This window comes from Microcebus murinus, chromosome 1 (genome assembly GCF_040939455.1).
Source record: "Microcebus murinus isolate Inina chromosome 1, M.murinus_Inina_mat1.0, whole genome shotgun sequence".
NCBI lineage: Eukaryota > Metazoa > Chordata > Mammalia > Primates > Cheirogaleidae > Microcebus > Microcebus murinus.
Window position 1 is genome coordinate 117,239,008 of NC_134104.1, and position 20,569 is coordinate 117,259,576.

The 20,569-nt window shown below is 38.7% G+C and overlaps 1 non-coding gene across 1 annotated transcript; it reads left to right on the forward strand.

Moving 5' to 3' along the window:
- Window positions 1–15,568: 15,568 nt before the first annotated feature.
- LOC142874916 (U6 spliceosomal RNA) lies at window positions 15,569–15,675 on the forward strand. Its single transcript, XR_012922495.1, has one exon. It is a non-coding gene; the product is annotated as a U6 spliceosomal RNA (small nuclear RNA).
- Window positions 15,676–20,569: the final 4,894 nt, after the last annotated feature.

A 20,569-nucleotide genomic window follows, 5' to 3' on the forward strand; every position in this document is an offset into this window, starting at 1 on the left:
AACCTTAATCAAAGGTAATTACCTACTGGATTTGATTTCAGAGATGTCATGAACACACAGTTTACCACCCCAAGACCATCCCCACCCCGTCAATGGGCTGATGTAAAGCCTTTCTGTTCACTGTTACAGATGAGGCATAACTTGCAAATCTCCCTAGAAGAGAGAGAGCAGCCTCATGTTCATGCCAAAGTGTAAACGATGCTAGCTGTGCCTTTGCATAGAGAAACACAGGGAAACCCAAGGGGGAATGAGGAGGAGTGGACGGTCATGGACAGGGAAAACAGTCAGAAAAGGGGAGACTCACAGTGAGGACCCCTTGGTCAACCTGACAGCTGCCCGGGCTGTTCTCCACTCCTTGAACAGAGCACTGAGTTAGGAGTCAGGTAAGTTGAGTAGAAAGCTCAACTTCACCCCTCATAGGGCAACTCCACACCCCTCTGGAGTTGCTTCTCCAGCCAGAAAACCACAATAATAACCCACCTCACCTCCAGCACAGATGGGTTGTGTAGCTTGTAAAACACATGAAACTTATAGACTGTGAGGCACTAGACCAGTGGTTCTCAGACCTGGCTAAATGTTAGAACCACCTGGGAAGCTTTCAAAATTCCCTATACGTGGACCACTCCCCAGAACCAGTTACATCTGAATGTCTCAGAATACCAGGCATTACTATTTTTTAAGTCTCCCAGGTGGTTCAAATGTGCAACTGGAGTTGAGAGCTGCTGCCCTGGACCGGTGGTTCTCAACTGGGGCCATTCGGTGCTCTCCCCACCCCCAGCTCCAGGGGCATTTGGCAACGCCTGGAGACATATCTGACTTCACAACGTGGGTGCAGGGCGCTACTGGTATCTCTTGGTTGCCAGTGATGCTGCTGGACATCCTGTTATGCACAGGACAGCTCCCCACAACAAATATCTGGCCCGAAATGTCAGTAGTCACAAGGTTGAAAAACCCTACCTTACACAATGTAAGAAATTTTTGTTAGTTTTTTATTATAGAGATCATTTCCCTAGCCTAGAGCAAGGAAATGAAAACCCAGAATTGCCTAAGATCCTGGAGACCCCTGCACCTTTGTGGCCCTGATCTCTGTCCCTGAGGTTAGAAAACTCAAAGGTAAAGATTCTTATAAAGACCATTCATTCATCTCACAAATATTTAATGAAGGCCTATTAGGTGCCATGCACTGATCTAGTGCCATCTGTTTTGGACATCCAGAAATGTTTGGAACAACACGAGTTTCATCCACGCCAAGTACTGAGACCCCCATCAGACCTCCACCCGCAATACATAAACGCCTCACCTGACAGGCCCCGGTGCAGATTCAGAGTTGTGGTGCTGTTGGCATGAGTGTGCATGGAAGGAGGGATTGTGGCCCCACCCTCAGGAGCCTCTGGTCCCAAAGGAAGATTCAGAGCTACTGTGATTGAACAGCTAGAATATTGGGATCAATCTTAGTGGGTAGTGGGAGCCATGGGAGGTTTTCGAGTGGGAGAGAGACACCATCAGCCTTTGAGCAGAATTAATCTAGCAGCCATTCTTTCAGAAGTAAAAACAGAAAGAGTGAGAAATACCAGTTAGGAATACCAGTTATCATAGGATAGTCACATTTAATTCAAAATTCACTTCATATGAGACTAATCTTCCCAAAGAAATACATACAAAGTGAGAGTAACATTTCTTATTTTACATAAATCTCTAATCGCAGAAACAGGCTCTGGCTTTAATGCTGCTTTTCATTGTCTCATCACCATCCAAAATTTTGCATGGCTTGCACTTAACTTGGCAGCATCATGGTGGTTGTTTGGCCTTCCTGGCGGCATTTTAGCACCTCTCAACCTCCGGTCCCAAGCTGCTGGTGGTAGCTCCATTTTTGGAACATTACCGCAAGCTCCACCACTTAACCAGCACTTGGATGCCATTGTTATGGGATGTAAGAAAGGAGTTTCAATTCTAACAGTGTCTGATAACATAACCAGGTACTAATAATGGAATCACTCACCGACCTTCCAAAGCACGGCAACAATACCGTGATGCCCACAGCAGCTGACGAAGGATAAGGTTGTGTGTCACCCACACCCATCACCGCTAGGTTGTGGGAATAGTTAACATATCTCACACTTCCCTGTGTCTGCCAACTTGGAAAGTATGGGATTTTTGACATTTTGAACTGAAGTTCACAATATTTCACAATATGCTCTAAGTGAGAACTTAGTAATATATTTACATCACATAATTTCAAACTTTCAAAACCCAGAACTGCCATGTGCAGCAACTCAGGCAGGAAGCACTGGGATCCCAAGGTCCTTCAAATGTCATTCTCTGAGCAGCCTCCAAAACCATCCCACAAGAAAATCCTGACAAGGTGAACCCCAAGAACCTCTCTGGAAGCCCTAATTTGTAATCTCTGTATCAATTAACTAGGACATTTCTACTGTTGCTTACAGGAGCACATTAAACAGCTCAACACTGCACTGCAATTAAACTCTGCTTAGCTCTGCTGGATGTCCCTTATCCGCACGGATACCGATGGGAGCGATGCCCTCATACCACCTCACCCCCACCTGTAGATCTGGAGCTCTCAGAACCCTGAGTTTTTAGGGGCTTCTCCACCTCCTCCACCCAGCCCCACATCCCACTCTGAACTGGGGGCTTGCAGGGCTGAGTCAACGTAGGTGGTGGGGACCTGCTGATTATCCACGTCACAGGAATGGGCTTTCTGCTCAGAGGGAGTTGGGACAAGGATAGGGACACTTAACAATGATGACATTCCCCATCCTCTCCTTTCAATTATCAAAACAAACCCGCCAGTCCTTCAGAGACATGTGTGGGGTCCTCCTGTCCCCTTACCAGCAGCCCGCAAGATGCTCCATTCTGAAAAATAATGAACATAAATGTATTTATTACCACTAATATGTACACTTAAAAATGGTAAAGATGGTAAATTATATATGCATATTTTACTTCAATAAAACATTTTTTAAAAGACTAAAAAATAAAAGAACCCCCCTTCTTTGAACTCCAAGCCTCTCAAGAGTGATCCTGGCCACCTCCCCTTTTTAGACAGACTCCCGAATAAAGAAATACTAGTTCAGCTCGTTCAGAATGACAACAGAATTACAAACGTTGTGGATTATTTAAATGGTTACATATAACAAGTTAAATACTTTGGTACACAAAAATACAATGTATTATAATGAGGTGGTGCTAGTTCCAAGATACTTATAAGGTCTATAAAATTTATGAATTCCTAGTGTATCTGATGCAGTCTGGTGCACAAGTTTAAAGGTGGAGAATGAACTTAATACTGTCTCATCACTGTCTCCCTGCAACCTTCATGTGTCAGTCCATTTGAAGATAATGTCAAGAGTTGAAAAACCCTTCAGGAATGTGATGCCGGGGCCAAATGGTTCTCCTCCAGCACTGCACGCCCCCACTGGAGGCCCTGTTTGAAATCCTAACACTTAGCTCTGATTCTAACCAGTGTCTTAGACACCCCTCGTGGACATCAGTCACATCTGTGGCTGCCCGCCATCTTGTGGACAACTCTCTCACGTCTGGGGAATTTCCTTCAGTAGGAATTCCATCCCTCCCAGGTATCAGCAGAAGAAAGAACTCGCTTTCCCAGCCTGCCTTGCAACCACACTGCAGGCATGAGGCCGAGGTCCCCTTAGTTCGATGTACCCCAGTGAAGAGATTTAGAAAGAGAACTCTGTGAAGAAGGTGGATTACGCAGATTCGATCCTTTGGAAATGGTGGCAGCAGAGGGATTGGCTTTGGAATGGCAGCAGTGGTGGAGCTTCTGGTTTTTGGTATCCAGTTTCACGGGCATTGTCTACGCTGGCAGAGGACAGTAAGTAGCACTGCAGGGTAGATTGTGCATTGCTTTGTGATGCATAGCTTCCGAGCTGATTCTAGAGAGTGTGGGATACCTATTCCTTTTCCACTTAGACTAAAGTGGGTTCTGTTTGTAATAAAGAACACTGACTGCCACACCATTTGGTGGGTATCTGCCCATCTCATAACCTTCCCTTGTTCTCTGAGACCAGCCCCTTACACAGGTGCTGAGGAGGAGACTGAGCTGCTGCACAGCTGGGCTTCCCTGCCCGTCTGCAGCCATAGCTGATTGGACCAGGGGCAGATGGACACTTGACTCATCAGGGCCAATCAGCTCTCTCCTGGGAACCGGAACTGGGATTCAGAGATGCCCGGCAGTCTCTGCTGTTGCTCGTCTTGAGGACCCAAAGTCTGGGACGGGGGCAGTGAGAGGGGCGTTTTGTGTCTTGTGAATGGAAAGGCAGAGAGGGCATTTCTGTAGAGAGAACAGTGAAACAAACGGGCAGAGAGAGCCTGGGAAGTCAGCTGCTATGATCTTGGACATGACAATCCTTTGTCAGACCAAGTGACACTTCTCAAGAGTTATTCCTGTAACCTCATATCACATTTCTCTTTCAGGCTTAAGCCAGTAGGGTTTTGATACTTTAAACTAAAAAGGAATCTTTTCTAAAATAGTCACTCATTTGGCAATTAATCCTGTGCCTCTTGAGATTTCCTTAGGTGGTTGTCTTGTATTGCTATTGTCTCCTATAATGTTTATATAAATATAACACCATATAAAATATATATTTATATATATCTTATTTTATATAATTGATGTTTTATACACAGTCATGTAGGGTTGTGTGTGCGTACCACACTTACCATTCATCCACAATACATACTCATTTTCCTGAAAATTATATCAACTTTTTAAAATTATTGCAAACACATGATAACTTGTAAACATGGTTACCTCTAAAGAGTGACATTTAGAGGGCTAGGAAAAAAGCATGGCACATGAATTTACTTTTCACCTTATATCATGTTATATCATTTAACATGAGAGTATATTCTTTTATAATTAAGAAAAGTTAACTTCTAATTAATTAATGGGTTGAGGCAATGATCATCAATGGCCGTTAGTATCACAAAACAGAGAATCAACCAGATGGTGTTTGTGCCTCCTATACAACACCACCTGTGATGTGGTCCTGCCAAGAGATCAACTCTGAGCCTCACCCAGTCTTTGGATCCAGCTACAAATTTACAGAAAATGCAGAGACAGAAGGACATGTTAGAGGACATTATGGGAATGCAATCAGTAAAATGTTGACTGAGAACCCCTATGAGACAAACAAAAGAATATCTTTCTTCAAAAAATAAATTGCAAAGAACAATAGTACCGAGAGGGAACCTACTGCCTTAAGGGAGACTCAGGAGACATGTCAACTAATTGTACTTTATGGCTCTTATTTGAATCCCAATTCAAAAAAAAGAACTGTAAAAACAAAATAAACTAAAACAAAAATATGAGATAATTAGGGAAGTTTGTTAAATAACTAATATTTTATATTACTGGAAATACTATACTGCTAAATTTTTGGTATGATATTGGCTTTATGGTCAAGTATTTTAGGAGTTCTTATCTTTTAGAGATACACACTAAAATATTTGAGGATAAAAGGGTATAACGCCTGGGATTTTGTTTCAATATAAGTGGGGAGGGAAGAAGTAGCAGGAATGGAGACAAAATAAGACTGGCTATAAGTTGATAAATGTGGAAGCTGAGTGATGGGTATATGGAATTCATTCAACTATCCTGTCTGCTTGTGTAGATGTTTGAAATATTCAATGATAAAGACTTTTTAAGCTAGTTAAAATAAATAAAATTTAAAACAAATAAATGAGCCTGCACAAAATCAAACTCCATCTGGCTTCACTATGAATACCCTTGCAGAGCTGGCCAGCAAGTTTAGCCAGGGACTTTCTATTGTAGCTCAAAGAATAGAAAGTGCTGCTTCTCCCATGGGGGAGATGGAGAGTGAAGCTACTTGGATGTAGAGACTGAGAAGCTGTAGTGCACTCTGGTCCTCTGGTTTCCCTCAGCTCACAGATGCTCTGGTCTCCAGGGCTGCAATGGGAACCTTAGAGTCAGGATCGTGGCTACCATGCATCTCCACTCCATCCCAGCCAGCTTACTCTACCACCCACCTGCAGCCAGCTTTCTATGGCATAAACCATCCACATGGACCTCTGTAGACAAGGGGATGTTGGAAAGAGTGTGGAAATGATGGATCATCCAGAACCAAGTTCAGATTCAGGTACTCCGAGAGAATGAGAGTGGAGTCAGTGGTGTGGTGCTCCAATAGTCCAACAGCAGCAGTGAGGGGCCATAGCAAGGCAGCAGGATGGAGAGGAGGGAGCAGTTGCAAACAGCAATGCTAAGGGAGAATGCAAAGAACTTACCAAATGATCAAATATGGAGGGAGAGGAAAGGAGAAGAATCCAGAAAAAATTTTCTCATCAAATACCAGCCAGTGTATATCCTTTATCTCCTTCAATCTTCACAATCAGTGCAGTGGGCCACTGCCAATTTGCTTGTTGCACATCTGTTCTTCTTCTGGCATTAACACTAAGTTGATGAAGCTCAGATAGGATCGACCTCCCTTACCCTCAGCCATTTCCACACAGCACAGACCTGGCCAATCCAACTCAAGGTCCCTGGACTGGGACAAATACATAATCTTGGGGTTTTGGTTTAACTGGGGAAGAGATATTCTCTATCATTTGGGAATACCAAAGGGGTAGAGTGTCAGCCTGGAGCTGCTGAGACCCATCACATGGATGGAGCCTGGCTGAAATGACGCCTCCATGGAGGAAAGTAGAGGCAAGAGATGAAGAGGTGCTTCATCATTTGAGCATCAGGATCCAGTCCTTCCTGAAGCCACCCTAACCCTGGACCTTTTACTTGTCAGCCAATTTGATTCTTTGTTTTGCCTTAACTAGCATAAGTTGGGATTCTATTACTTGCAACTAAAATAGTCCTAATATAACAATATTGTGAGATAAATGTTACTATCCTCAAGCTCCGGATAAATTGAATCTCTCAGAAGTTAGTGAAATTGCTTAAAATTATGCACTTACATATGTCAAAATAGGGTTTCCTTTCTTCCTAACCCCTTTCTTTCTTACCTCACCCATCTTTTATTGGGAGAGTTTCTTTGGAATACTAAATAAGAACATTTTGAGAGCACTGAGGCCATACAACAAGATGCAGGCTCAGTATTAACCAGAGAAAGAGTTTTCTTGAAGACACTTAAGTTTTAAAGTTGGAAGGAACCAAAGCCCCCTCCACTTGTTCCAAAGGCTTCTAGGATTGAATCTGACATCCACTGCCCCACACAAACTCACCCCTCTGATGTAGATCCTGCACCTCAGGGATGGGGCTTAGGAGGTGAGGGGAGCAGAGTAGTAGTAAGATCAAGTAGGTGAAGCCAGTGGAGACCTGGTGGAGAAGAGAGCTGGGGTGGTTTTAAAATATTTTGGCAAATTATTTGACACACCTTACTTCAAAAGGTGGAAACTAATTCCCTTCCTCTTGAATGTGGACTTGTGGCCAAAGTGATGGCATGTGACTTCCAAGGGTAGGTCATAAAAGCTTCCTCCTTGCTCTCTCTTCTGGACCACTTGATCTAAAGGAAGCCAGCCACTAGGTCATGAGGATGCCTGAGCAGCCCTGTGGAGGCCCATGTGGAGAGCAACAGCCTGTGAGCCACAACTTAAAGAAGATTCTCTAGTCCAGCTAAGCTATTCTCAAATTCTTGACCCATAGAACTGTGAGAGAGTAAATGTTTGTGTTGTTTCAAGCTACTAAATTTGAGGGTAATTTATCCTATATCAATGGATAACTAATACAGGAACTCTCAGAGACACATCAGGGTGGCCTCTGTGTGGACTGACAGTGTCTTGATGGGAACCAGGAAAGACCACTGTGCCCAGTCCTCTGGACCTCATGTGTCTGGCATACCTGCTGATGGCAGGACTTCCTTTCCACTCCATAGGCATTTACAGGCAGAACCAAGAGGCAGCAGCATTGGAATTGACACCTGGGTCTTTATGATGCCAAGACTATGCCCTTCCCATGAGGCTGTATTTTACAGCTTGGATGCCAAAAAGCTAGAAAAATGGGTGACTGTAGCAGAGGTGGGGGGAAGAGCTAACAAACCTCAGCTTGTTCTATATCCTAGAGAAGAATTAGAGAATACAATAAAATTGTGGTTCTCTTAGAAATTTAATTACTTAAAACCCAATGGAGATGTGATTAAAGTAGGGATTGAGATGAGATCATACTGGATTAACGTGAGCCCTAAATCCAATAAGATTATCCTTATAAAAGACAGAAAGACACACACAGAGAAGGTGGTTATTTAAATATGGAGGCAAAAATTGTAGTGACATGTTTACAAGACAAAGGATGTCAGGGATTGCTGGCAACCACTAAAAACTAGGAGACAGGCACTGAACAGACCCTCCCTCAGAACTTCCAGAAGGAACCAACCCTGACTTCACCTGGATTTTTTGACTTCTGGCCTCTTGAACTGAAAGAATAAATTTCTGTTGTTATATGCCAAAATACAGAAAGCACCAAGACAAACAAAACAACAGCAACAAAAACCCCAGCGAAATAAAATAAACAGATGGGAACGATGTCAGATAACAATTTCAAAATGTCCTTAAAGGATTGAGATGTCCCCCTGGTGTCTTTCGTTTCTCCACAAATGTGTATTGGTCACTGCTAATTGCTGGGGCCATGGCTGGGCCATTCACCAAAGAAATGTTACATCAAGGCCAGGGGTCAAATGATTACCCCAGACAGTGCCCCAGGAGCTCACTGGCATATAGAGAGCAATGTGGGATGCAGTAGTCTAAAAAGACCCCTCGAAAGTTGGATGGATATTTGGAAAGGTAAGGGGGGAAATTTCTAGCAAGCACAGATATGCAGCCCCAGATGGAGTACACTGGGCTGGTCCACTGTGTGGGGAGATTATCAGAGGAAAGAAATTTCTTCAGACTTTTTGCTTCTAGAAGAAGAACCTGAAGGGACCAATGAATCTTAATGCAAAGAAATGCTCATAGATGCTCCGTGACATCTCAGACACCATGACAAGTGGTTGGGGAGAGACTTTGGGGAACTGCTTGTGCCCACGATGGCACTTTAACTCCTGTCATAGAGCATGTGCCCTCCTCATTTGGGTGTTTAAGGCCCCTAAGTCCCTTCTCTGAAAATCCTGGACACACACTTTCTGTTTGAGCCAGGCTTGTCTACTAAAGTGAATGTGATGGTTTCTGAACTACACTATTTTTCTTCCCATTTTCCCCCGAAAGATGCCTGGTCCTTCCCTTTCTAGCAAATTCTTATGAACTTCCTCATAAAGTCCCTCCTCCAGGAAGATCTCTTGACCAAAGCTTTCCTAACTAATTTCACTCTATTGCAATTTGTTTGGTACTGCTGTAATCTTGGCACAAGGGCCACGGCAGGTTGCATGCCAAAGAGCTCCTTCTTATTGACCCATTTGATCACCTAGCGCCTCCATCAGACTTCCTCCAGCCACGTAGGACCTGGTCTCATACTGTTCTCCTCTCCATCCCCACGCCTTCCTGTACTTTCTGAGTTACTGGGTACTAGACTGTGCAAATAAGTTAATTAATAGCCTGAACTTCACACACTGTGGTTATCAGCCCAACCTTGACTATGCTTTCATTTGTGGCCCTTCTAGGAAGACCTCCAGACCGTGTTAAGAAATCTTCCTGCCACGTAGCCATAGGTGGGGACCTTTGTCCCACAGAAGAGGTCACCTCTGAGAGGGTCTGTTCTCTAGATGAGGTTGGGATTGCATCACCTAATCTAGGGTATTAAGATAATGCCTAGGGATTTCTTAATGAAATCTCTGCTGTTTTGTACTTTAGGACTCTCACCATTTTATAGCCCCTGATTTATAACCCTCAAGGTTGCCATAATCAACCACAGATCTTCCCCCCAAGCCCTACCTATTCTTCAAGAGTCAGCTAAAATCCCCACCTAAGCAAGATGCCTTTCCATCAGACCTGGATAACCTCTCCTGACTGACACTGTGCCATTAATAAATTCCATTCTTTTTGTGGTCCATTAACTCTCTTAAAAAAAACCTTTGGATCAAACTGTAAATCAAAACCTAAATCACAAAATGGTTAGAAATTGATGATAATTTTTAAAACTACCTGGGAGAAAATATTTACAAATCACATATTCAACAAAGGATTCATATCCAAAATAAATTAAGAACTCTCTAAACTCAACAGCAAGAAAACAAATCCAATTAGAAAATGGGCAAAAAACTTGAGCAAACACTTCACCAATGAAGATACTAAGATAGCAAATAAACACACTGAAAGATGTTCAACATCATTAGACATTAAGAAAATGCAAATTAAAACCACAATGATATACTGTCAAATACTTGTTAGAATGGCTAAAAACTAAAATACTGATAATACTAAGTGCTAGCAAAGATGGATAAGTACTGGATCATTCATGCATTACTGATGGGAATACAAAATGGTAGGGAAACTCTGGTAATGAGTCTGTCAGTTACTTAAAAAATAAAACATACACTTACCATACAATCCAGCAATCACACTCATGGGTATTTTTCCCAGCGAAATGAAACCTTATGTTCACACAAAAACCTGTGCATGAATGTTGATATCCATTTTATTTGTAATAGCCAAAAAATAAAGACAATTTCAAAGGTCCTTTAGCAAGTGAAAGGTTAAAGAAACTGTGGAACACCCATGCTATGTTTGGATGCAGTACAAAAGGAACAACCTGTTGATACTTACAATTTGAATGGATCTTAGGGCATAATTCAAAGTGAAAAAAGCCAATCTCAAAAGTTATATAATGTACAATTCCATGTATATGACATTATCTAAATGACAAGATTATAGAGATGGAGAACGAACACATGGGTGTGTGGCAGGGGCTGGGGAAGAGGTGGAAGGAGGTGAGTCTAAGGGGCAGTAGAGGAACACCATGAGAAAGCTCCTTTGTGGGAACAGAACAGTTCTGTATCAGGACTGTGTTGATGGTTATACAAGTCTACACATGTGACTAAATACCATAAAAGTGTACACAAAGATACGCAAAAATGAAAACATGCAAAACCTTCCAATATCTGTGTAAAATCTGTAGTCTAGTTAATTGTATTAATTGTACCAATCAATTTCCTAGTTTTGATCATGTTCTATCATTATATAAGGGAAGCTAGATGGTGGGTACAGGGAACCTTTCTGGACTATTTTTGCAACTCTTGTGAGTCTATAACTATTTCGAAGTAAAAGGATTTTAAAATAACACTACATATAAAATCTTAAGGAATATAGTTAAAACAGGGCTCAGAGGAAATATTCATGCCCTTAAATACTGAATATTACTCAACAAAGAAAGTATGGACATAATTAAATTAAGAATTTAAAAATTAGGAAAAAAATAACAAAATAAGCCTAAGGATAATAGGAAGAAGAAATTGCTGAGGCAAAAAGCAGAAATTAATGACATTGAAAATAGAAAAACAGAATAAACCCAAAGGTTAGATCTTTAAAAATAAGGGACCACTAGCTAACCAAATAAGAAAAAGTAAAGCATAAATAAAACCAAATTAAAGATAGAATGGGGAAATAGCCACTGATACTATTTCTTCAAGAAATGGAAGATTTTCAAGTAAAATAAGAAAGACCAGGCCAGGCATGGTGGCTAACACCTGTAATCCTAGCACTTTGGGAGGCCAAGGCAGGAGAATCACTTGAGCCCAGGAGTTTGAGGTTACAGTGAGCTATGATCATACCACTGTATCCCAGCCTAAATAAGAGGGTGAGACCCTGTCTCAAGTATCACAAGAATGGAAAACCAAGCACCACATGTACTCACCATCAAATTGGTATTAACTGATCAACACTTAAGTGCACATTTAGTAGTAACATTCATTGGGTCTCGGGCGTGGGAGTGGGGAGGAAGGGATGGGTATATTCACACTTAATGGGTGTGGTGCACACTGTCTGGGGGATGGACATGCTTGAAGCTCTGACTTGGGTGTGGCAAAGGCAATATACATAACCTAAACATTTGTACCCCCATAATATTTTGAAATAAAAAAATTAATAAAATAAAATAAGACCAAAACTGATCCTAGAATAGACAGAAAATCAAAAGAGATCAAGTACCTTAGATGAAATTGAGAAAGTTGTCAAAGAACTACCCTTTCTCACAAAAGCACTAGGCCCAGATGGTTTCATAGGCAAATTTTTATTAAATCATTAAGCAACAAATAATGCCATTGCATTTTTTCTTTCAAGATTTCCTCTTTTTTTTTTTTTTTGGTGACAATAACTTTATTTCTGTTTTACTTTGTTCTCTCATTCCCTCCTTCTCCATAAGGAACCATATAAATAGGTTTAGTGTCAACATATTTTTACAAGATATGTAATGTTTTGTGGTACTATATCTTTAATCTATATAAATGGCATTGCATTATATATTTCACTGTGTTTCTTGTTTTTTTTTATTTTTATTTTTTTGCTCCATTCATAGGGTGGGTTCTTCGTGTTGCTCTGTATACATTTAATAAATTGCCTCTAATTGCTTCATAATATTCCATGATGTATATCCATTATATTTCACCTCTCCACCTTCCCAGTGATGGATACACAGGTTTCCTACTATGTCTCTACCTAATCCCCTCAAGGATCTATGTGAAAATTGCCTCAGGATGTTCACTCAGGAACAGAAATGGAAAGACATAGGCAATGTGTAGACTTAATGTGTTTGACTGAATAGGGCCAGATTGTGCTCCAGGATGGCTGCGTCACCTACACGTCCTCAAGCTGCCATATCCCTGTGTCCCCTAATTCCCGCCACAGTTGGCATCACCCAGCTTTCTACCTTTGCTGGTTTAACGGCTATAAAGTGATATCCCATTATTGTCTAATTCATGCTTCTCTGACTCCTGATGACTTTGCACACCATTTTATACCTTTATTATATAATTTTGAGTTTTCTTTTCTGTGCTAGTACTAGTGCTAGTATGTGTCCATTTCCCATTTAAAAAATTAGGATTATTGTCTCTTTCTCATTGATTTACAGGGATTTCTTGTATATTCTAGACATTATTCATTTGATTTTAGATATTGCAACTGTCTTTTCCCATTCTGTTATAAATTAATCTTATCAGTGATATCCTATGTTGAACAGAAATCCTTAATTTGGGGAGAGAAATGTTAGAAATTTATTTTTTTTTAATGTTAGAAATTTCTCTATTATTTTCCAAAACTCTTCATTTATATATGTAATAAATGTAATAATTTTTTTTTGCCTTATGGTTTGAGCTTCTGAAGTTTTGTTTAAGAAGACTTCCTTTCAAAGGTCCAAAAATGGCTCCCACAATTTCATCCAAAATTATATATTTTTACCATTAACATTTAGATCTTTAGTTTATCTAGAATGCACCTTTGTATAGGATATTCGGGAGATACCTCGTCTTATTTTTCTCTGTATAATGAACTAGTTTGCTCATTCTCCATCCTTTTCCCACTGATTTGTGGGGCCACTTCCATTGTACATTAACTTCCCATATACACAGGGGTCTGTCTCTGAGCTCTCTGTTCTGCTCCATTGGTCTATTTGTCTGAACTTGTGTTAATATCACTGTGTATTTATTACTTTGCCTGTGTAGTATATCTTAATATCCGATAAGACAAATCCCCAACTGTCACTCTTCTTTATAAAGTGACTTCTTTATAAAAACCTAGCTATTCATGGGCCTTTATCCTTCGATATAAATTTTAGAGTAATTTTATCATATTCAGAAAAATCTACATGGAATTTTATTTGGGAGTATATTGAATTTATAGGTGAATTTATGGGGGATAGAAACCTTTACAATGTTAAATTACCCAATCCAAGAGCATGGAATGTCTCCCCTTTTATTCAATCATCTTCTGTGTCCTTTAACGAGATTTTAAGATTTCTCCTTAGAGATAGTGTATGTTTTTGCTTCTGTTAATTCTTGGGTTCTTTGTAGATTTTTTGCCCTTGTGAACAATTTCTTCTTTTTTTATTACATTTTTTCAGTAAGTTACAATTGGCATAGGGCAATGCTATTGATTTTTGTAGGTAGTTCTTATATCTGGAAAACTCTTATGAGTTCTGACAGATTGGGTGTTTTTTTCTGATTTTTCCTAGGTAAATGATTTTATAACCTCAAATAAGGATAGTTTTAGTCTTCCAATCCTCACACCTCTTATATAAAACAATCTAGAACAAAGAGAAAAAGAAGAAAAGCTTCCAAATTCATTTTACAAACCAATGCAGTATTTATACACAAATCAGACAATATGTTCTAAATAAAGAAAAAGATGTATTAACCTTATTCATAAATGTAAATATTCGAAATAAATATAATCAGGAAGCACATTAAGAAATATACCATAAACAATGGTGTTAATTCCTAGAATATAAGGAAGATTCAATGTGATTTCTTATATAAATATGTCAAAGAAGAATGTCATATGATGCTGAACATCTACTACTAACTTAAAAATAAAAGCTTAATAAAATAGACATGAATGGCTGACTTCTTAACAAGATATATTAGACTAGAAACTAATCAATCTTATGGGTAAAACATTAAAAGCACTTTCACTAAAATCAAGAATAAGAAAAGGATGTCTGTTATCATCACTGTTATTTAATATTTTTCTGGAAAGATTAGCCATTGCATTTAGACAATTGAAAACAATAAAGTATAAAAATTGGAAGTAAGGAGGCAAAACCATCATTATTTATAGCTGATACAAATGTATACATGGATAGTAGTCTCATGAGGCCACCTGTTTCTCAACTAAAAAGAGTTCTAGAAATCCTGGTTCCATCCGCTGATATGATCTGAAAGTTGACTAAGTGATTCCAGCTCAGAAACCCCTACCTAAGAGTCAATTTTTGGAAAAGTCAGCATTTGAATTGTCTTTTTCCATAAGGCTCTGAGCCTGTCTTTCTTTGTTGAAGACACAAACTCTAGCCTATAGCTAATTGGAGAGATTTCAGCAAGCATTAGAGTAAAACAAAAACTACTTATAAATAAATGACAGACCTGTGGTTATTTTATTAATGAAAACCTCCAAATGTAAAAGGACTGATGAGAATCCATAATAATAATAATGCAAGAATAACACAAGGAATGCTGGTTGGTTGGTGGCATGCAAAACAAAGATAATAAAACCATTTACCAAAAGAAGTTAAACAAATATCTCCTAGGGTAATAATTCGGTCTACTTTCTAAGAAGTCAGTGAATATTTACTTTATTAAACTATATGAATAGATTTTCATAGAGAAAAAATTCTTAATATCAAAATATCTAATAATCTTTAGCTATAGCATTTATATTAATATATCAAGAATATCAAGTAAAAAGATTCAGTAAGTCTGGAGTAAAAGGCTTAGACAGCTCTATTTCTACAAAACTTCGTGAGTAGGTCTGATATTTGTTGAGAACCACTGATCTAAAAATCACTCAATTCAAGCTTTTTTAAAAAAGAAAAAAGGCTGTTGGCCAATCAATATCTTAAAGAACAATTGAAATACATAGTTGCTCAATATCATCAGGTAAAACACTAAGACTCAGATAAATACAGGAAAATTCAACAGCACTATTTTATAAGTTGCTCACTTCGGCAGCATATATACTAAAATTAGAACTATACAGAGAAGATTAGCATGGCCCCTGCGCAAGGATGGCATGCAAATTCGTGAAGGGTTCCATATTTTTAAATTCATAGCTAACGGGTGTGGAGCACACTGTCTGGGGGATAGGCACACTTGTAGCTCTGGCTTGGGTGATGCAAAGGCAATATATGTAATCACAATGTTTGTACCCCCATAATATTCTGAACTTTAAAAATAATTAATTAATTAATTAATTGATTTTAAAAAAGAAATACCCAGACAAAAAGCAAGCTTTAGTCTTTGGACTCAGAAGCATCTCTTCTCCCCCATCTGTGGATATACATTAAGATGTCCTAAGAACTCTGCCCCTCTCTGGAAGGCAATGCCAGAGCAAGATTGAGATTGTTCAGCTCAGTAAGCCTCCACCCAAAAGGGTTGAGGTGGTAGTCTTCCCTTCTTGTGAGCACCTCCGATATCTTCAAGTGGTTCTCCTGGAGCCTTTTGTTTATCAGTTGGTACTAGGTGATGTGGTGGTTGTAGGTAGGTGTCTATTAAAATTACCCCTTCCCATGTCTCTCAGAAAGAGCCTTCCGGCCGGGCGCTGTGGCTCACGCCTGTAATCCTAGCTCTTGGGAGGCCGAGGCGGGCGGATTGCTCAAGGTCAGGAGTTCAAAACCAGCCTGAGCAAGAGCGAGACCCCGTCTCTACTATAAATAGAAAGAAATTAATTGGCCAACTGATATATATATATATAATTAGCCGGGCATAGTGGCGCATGCCTGTAGTCCCAGCTACTCGGGAGGCTGAGGCAGAAGGATCACTCGAGCCCAGGAGTTTGAGGTTGCTGTGAGCTAGGCTGACGCCACGGCACTCACTCTAGCCTGGGCAGCAAAGCGAGACTCTGTCTCAAAAAAAAAAAAAAAAAAAAAAAAGAAAGAGACTTCCAACCAGGGATTACAATTTCCAGCCCCCTTTGCCTCTGGTGTGCCCATGTGACTGGTTCTCACGCGTGAATTGTGAGCAGAAGTGATATGGGATACTTCCAGGCCAAAGCTTTTTTGAAGCAGGTGTGCCCACTCCAGGCACTCTTTCCATTTCCCATGGCTGATTGCAGATGATGAAGTCCCAGGAAATGATGGTGAAACCACAGGATGGAGAAAGCCAGCATCCCTGAATCACTGACAGAGGAAAGCTCTTGGGTGAACAGGAGCATCTGCTTTGAACTGTTATGTGAGAAATAAACTGCTGTGCTTGAGCCATTAAAAAAAAAAGAACTATTTTATAAGACTTTTGATCAGTGTTTTCCTTAAAATTAAAACATATACAGAAATCAAAGCATTGACAAATATCTCATAAGGCATAAAGTTTCTGAAATATTTATATTAATAGCATCTTCCCTATACAAATTTAACCTACGAATGACTCAGTACCTCTCCTGATTTGACAACTCTTCCCATGCACCCAACCAAACCTAATTATTCCTAGTACCTCTTTTTATGAGGTAAAAGAACAAATCTTTATGATTTTCCAGGAAGCTTTTGAGAAATTTCAAAGACTGTTTTAGGTGTAAAAGATGTCCTGCAAGTTTTATTTTATTTTTGTCTATATATCAGACCTTATTTTTGAAAGGCAAAAATAAAAAAAGAAAAGGTTAGAGAAGATTTGGACACTTGATTAAGATAGGATCCTGGGTGCCTGAGAAATAGTACTCAGTTTCCTACTGAATCAAAGTGACAATAAAATACTTAAACATATAGAGGGCAACATGATTGTAAATAACCTTAGCACTTTCATAAGTGAGCAATGTTTTTCCTTATCTTTTCCCTCCTCCTCCTCTTAATCTTTTTCTTCTCCTCCCCCTCCTCCTCCCCCTCCTTTTCTTCCTCCCCTTCTCCTCCTCCTCCTCCTCCTCCTCCTCCCCTCCTCCTTCTTTTTCATAACTAAGAGCATAAAGTCAACATGCAGGATGTAAAATTATTCAGGTAAATCACAGAATCTTTGCTTTCTAGGCAGATTACACAGAAAGTGAATAGGGCAACCAGCTATCCTGTTTTCTCCAGGACTGTTCCGGTTCCACATCTAGGAAACACTTCAGTCCCTGGCAAATCAGGAAGGTTGTTTAACCTAGAATGAATAACCATTCATACTATAGGTGAAGACATTAATCAGTATATCAAGAAAGCAAGCCCATCAAGATTGAGTGAATGTTGCAAAAATTTTTAACACATTTGCTAGCTTAAATACTAAGCTTTCCAGACTTAATAGTATAAATCAGGCAAGTAAATTCATTTATTATGCTCTTTAATACTCTGGTGACACTTTTATTCTAATACAGATCTCAGATGATTCACAAGTTCAAAATTAATTTTGTAATAATATTAACATGTTATCATAACATGCATTTATGATCATGCATATCATTTCATTTATGAATGATATGCTATGATATATTATATATGAAATGATATATCATAAATATATATCATTTCATAAATGATATATCATTTCACATATAATATCATAGCATATCATTCATAAATGAAATGATATGCATGTTATGATAACATGTTAATATTATTACAAAATAATATATGATAAATGATATATCATTTATGAAATGATATGATATCATAACATATTTCATTTATCATTGCCATCTTCAAATAAATGAATAAATGAGTATTTTAAATATTTATCAGTTTTGATTTTAATATACTAAACACAAATAGTTATAACCACATAAACAAAAGCTCTTTGAGGTCCTCAATAAGGGTGAAGTGGTATGAAAACAAAAAAAATCCCAAGAACTGCTGCTTTTAAGGAGAAACAGTTGCATTTCTGTCACTATTGTTCCAGGTGGAGTTGGGACCACTCATATTAATTATAACTTTTAACTGAAGTTATTAGCTTCTATTTCACAGAAGAAACTAGAGACTGGATAATTAAGAACTTTCTGTCATACTGAAGCATTTTAGCAGATTAACAAACTCATAGTGCAAGTTTTTACAGTCACATGCATCCCTGTGTGGCAAAAATGAGCACATTCATTAACATGACCCGTGGCTGTGGCTTCCCTGATATCATATAGAAACAAGCAAAGTTATCCTTAGTAATCAATGTGTTGGTGTTCTATCCACTTAGAAAATACCTAGATATCTATGGATTACATACCAATTAGTTTAATTTGATATCAGTTCAAGGTTTTAAGTTACCTATATATCTTGGAAATTATTTTCAATATGACATACTACAAATCATAAATTACTATTGAAATAAAAAGTTTGTCAGAATAATGATTCAATTTAATTGAACATAAATTTACATTTTTCATAGTCTTAAATATTACATAGAAGTAATGCTAGCTTATTTGACCAGTAAAAAAGTGCTTAGGAAAAGCATGCCCAAGTAGAATAAACTATTTTCTTGTACTATACCTAAAAGTGATAAATCAGGGAAAACAAAGATGTTTTTATGAACCCACATTGGTACACTAGTCTTGTTTGCCAAACATTTATTTTAGTTATGTGAATTCAGATTCTTAAAAGGTTTTTGAGTTAGCTTTAGGAAGCACCATTTTTAGTACATTTTTATAGCATATTAAAGTAGTAGAAATTTAATTACCTTATGTTTTAGGGATTTTATATAGGCACTTATTTATTCTATAAACCAATAAGAGCAAAGCTCCTTTAATTTAAAAGACTTTGTAATCTAATTTATTTACACCCTCCAGAAATAGGAAAATATACACACACATTGAGAGGCAAAGACTTTTCCTAATTATAGGCAGTTAGAGTGTTTATAGCTTCAATTCTACAATTTGAGCCACAAGTCAAGTGACACAAGAGACACAAATTAAAAAAAATAATACCATTCCGGATATCAAAGAAGTATCCTTTCAAGTAGGCATGACATTTTAAATTAATTTGCATTCAAAATGGACAAACATGGAAGCAAACAAACCAGATTCTCTGCCATCTCTTACCCAACAGAGAATAGAAACCTATCACCTATCTACAGAGATCACCAAATGGTCAGACCTTAAAGCCAAATTCCCAGTCATTGCTACTACCAATGAAGTATAACCTATTGGCCATAAATGAATCTAAAACAAAAACAAAACACAAATTTAATTGAGAGGGAGAAAAAAATCCCAGAGAATATAGAATTGGCAATGTTAAAGTTCTATTGCCACTTGGTATTCACCTACAGAAGCCAAGAATAAAATGTGTCTTGGCATAAGCTGCTCATGAAGTGTACTTCTCTGGGCACATAGTTTACCTGGCTCTGCCAGGTGAATTTATTTTGTACCTTAGCAGGAACTCCAAAATTGTTAAAATATCATTTTTTCAAAAGATAATATCATAACTCACATAAATATAAAATGAACACTTGGCAAAGATTTTAAATTAACTCATTAATTAATGTGGGAACCAGTAAGATGTTACTACTAATTCAAATGAGGATTTGACTTGCAGAGATTTACATTCCCTACTGGACAAAACCTACTTGCACTGCTGTGGTCAGGAATAATTTACATAGGTATAGACTGGAAATACTTGCATTATGTTCAGTTCTGCAAGTTAACTTTTCTTTAACTGTAAAATAGCCAGAGGCAGAGATAACCTGAATGTGGGCTAGACAGAACACTCACTAATATTTTTTTACCCGTTTCAAAATTTTGGGCAGTTTTTCATAAAACAATAAAGATGGTATAGATTCACAAAAGCAAAGAAAGTGAAAGAGGTGAAAGCAGATGAGTGATGGGAAAAATTATAACAGTGGTTAGATGGTAGTAACTGACTTAGCAGAGCAAGAAAATGGAAACCCAAGAGTCACAAAGGCTTATGACAATGAGAAGCAATCCAGTTTATCCACAGAACCCTTGAGAGGCTCAGAAGCCAAAAGCACCAAAATCTCCCAGAAGGGATAAAGACTGAAAGCAGAAGAATCAGTTAAATGTTTATAAAAAGAAAAACTGGAATCTCATATTTTTACCT